This window comes from Crocuta crocuta, unplaced genomic scaffold, assembly GCF_008692635.1.
Source record: "Crocuta crocuta isolate KB4526 unplaced genomic scaffold, BGI_CrCroc_1.0 scaffold2194, whole genome shotgun sequence".
Classification (NCBI taxonomy): domain Eukaryota; kingdom Metazoa; phylum Chordata; class Mammalia; order Carnivora; family Hyaenidae; genus Crocuta; species Crocuta crocuta.
In genome coordinates, this window is record NW_027530402.1 from 90,883 (window position 1) to 93,954 (window position 3,072).

The following is a 3,072-nucleotide window of genomic DNA, read 5'->3' on the forward strand; positions in this document are numbered from 1 at the left end:
AATTCCCCAGGCAATGAGAAATGGAAGAATTACTCAGGTAAAATGATTAACATTTGCCTTGGCATCTGTAAAGATGCACACAAGATAAGAAGGCTGCGGACCTCTTACCTTGGGGAGTACTAATAGAATGTCTATATTACGTTGTCTTTTAAGGATAAATAGGGGAATTCAATTCACGTACAATGTTATTACCTTTGTAATTGCAATCACATTGTAAAGACATGTTCTGCATTTGCAAAGACAAACATGCTCTTCACTAAGGAGATCAGGTTCCCTGCTTCCAGCTCGCTGTTCACACTTGAGGCATCTCTCATTTCTAAGCAGAACACCCCAAGTACTTCCAGCTATACTAAATGGCTTTTATGGAAACCAGGCTATGAAAGAGGTAGAGGAGTGTATCTTTGCTTTCCTTCTTTGCCATCACCCCAAAGCTCAGAGTGATACTTACACCTCCCCTCCAAAACAATAGCTCTTCCATCCTCCCAGTCTGTTTCTGCAGATAATCCTAACACCACTTTCTCCCAGAATGTGGGTTTTTTTTCCTAATAGGCACTCTTGATTATTATACTCCAACAAAGCTATTGAAGAAATGAGTAGCTGAAACCACCTTCATGATCAGGAGTTTATTAATTAACTTAATAAAACATTCTGGGGGAAAGAAATGTTCTGTATGAAGATAATAAAAACAAAAAGAAAGTTCTCTTTCATAGCATCTCTTCAATCCTGAAGGAGCCCCACCTATTCAGCCTCTTTAGAGACACAAGAGGGACATCTAGTGACCATCCTCAGTATTTTTGATCCAACTTTTGCTGAGGAACAGGGGGCCCTAGATACCAACTACAATGCTGTGCAGCCTGAGTCAGTTCTCTGGGACAAAGCGCTCTTTGGGTCGCTAAGGCTAGAGTTAAAATTAGTAAGATTTTTTTATCTTTAAAATTTCAGCCACACCACTGAAACAATGCTGAATGGTAGTAGAAGAAGACCAAAATGAGGATATCCTTACATTTAGATTTGAGCCAGTGTGTGAGGATAATATTGCTGTCCTGATATCAAAAAGATAGAGTAAAAGGTTTTGTTCAAAAAAGTTAAAATTTATAGTAAATACTCAGATACCAAGATATGAAGACTGTATCACTGACAAGCTTAAGGGAGTTTTCTGAGACGTGTTTTTAAAATATTTGTTTCAAGCTCCAAAATGATTAGCCATCACATAAATTCATTTTCTCTGTCCCCTTCCCCACCCCCTGCAACTTCCTCAACCCAACCTTCTGCCTTTGCTGCAAAAATGTGGATCATCTACTAGTTTGACTTTTGTTGCATCTCAGGTATATACCATTCTACCCAATTTGACCAGCTACCTGATGAAGTTCTCATAGGAAGAAAAACTTTAACAACAACAACAACAACAACAAAAAGCCAAAGTCAAACTTTCTTCAGCCTGTATATCTGGTCTCCTTACTTAGGTTACAACCCCTATAGTAGAGAAAATGAAAAAAAGAAAATGGAGGAAACAGCACAATACTGGAAAGTGTCATTATTAAAGTCATCTTCTTATTTAATCTTTATGATATCCCTGGGAGGTAAAGAGACTTTGCAGATGTGGAAGCAGAGTTGCAAAGCAGATCAGTGATTTGCCAAGATTACCTCATTACACAAAACTCAACCACATCCCTTATGAAATCAACAAATGCTGGATGTGTGCCCAGCATTGTGTTAGGGACTGAGAATTTTTTTAAACGGTCCTTGCCCTTGTAAAGTTTTTAATTCATTGATTAATTTAATAGCAGCATGTAATTCTATATACTATGGATTTTCTAGAAGAGGAACTAGAATGAGGTATATCATGTTGATGGCTCCCTAAAATTCTGTTCCTTTATGCCCAAAGTGATTGCCCAATTTCTAGTTAGTGTCCCCACCCCACTATACACACACACACACACACACACACACGTCCACGCACATGCACACACACTGTCCCAGGCATCACAAGGGAAGTCATTAAAAGCAACAACCATAGATGAAGACCTGCTACGCAAGGGAGGGATGCAATATCCACCATAGTGGATGCAGTTTCTGATCCTTATGAAATACCAAGAAGATTTGGGAAGGGGTCAAGAAAAGTCTTTGAAGTCTCTTGCACTTTTTCTTTCTTCTTCCTCCCAAGCCCCATTCCCATTCCCACCCTGTGACATAGGATCAGAGTGACACTCTGAGAGCTGTAACAAAAAAAAAAAAAAAACACAAAGAGAAAGTACTCTTTAAGAGCTAAAATTGTTCACCATGGCCCTGTCGTCTGCTTTTTCCAAGAAACATAAGAGAGTTAGGGAACAGTGGTAAAAAAGGGACAGAAAGCTATTATTCATTCCAACTCTTCCCATTTTTACAAGGCCAGTATTCCTGAACAAATTATGTCCAAGCCCCTTCCATGTTTACCTCCTCTCTTTAGAAATGGCACTTTCCACAGTGCCAAACACATGCTGCTGCAAAACTCATAACTATCCCCAAATAAACACACATCATGGGGACCATTTAATTAGCAAAGGTTAAATCAGCAGATACATTTCAATAAATGACACCACTCTCTAACACCTTCTGTACTACCCTGCAGTGACTACCTGTGATGTTTTGACAGCACCATTTGGGCTCCCAGCATTATCGCCTCAACCTTTTCATGTGAATTCTCTCCAAGTGGATCCCAAACACTATCTTCCTAGGTGCAAACTCATACCAACTGTTATTGTTTCCCACCATGACCTTTGAAAACAAAGAGCTCTCCTTTCAAAGGCACTCTGATCAGATCATGCCCAGCCTTCCCACTGCTGTCTCTCTCTTCCCAAGGAGGAGTGTAAGAGTGACATTCCACACACACACACCCCCCTAGGCGAAATGCTTTCTTGACATCTTCAGAAAAAAACTATCACCAAATAAGAGACCTCAAAAAACAATTGAAATACGAACTGAATGCTAAAGAGAGAGAAAGACAGACAGACAAAGAGAACTGTAAATATACAGACTATGGGTGCACTCATTTAGGGCAATTCAAAATTTTTTTGTACTGTTACCCTCCCCCGC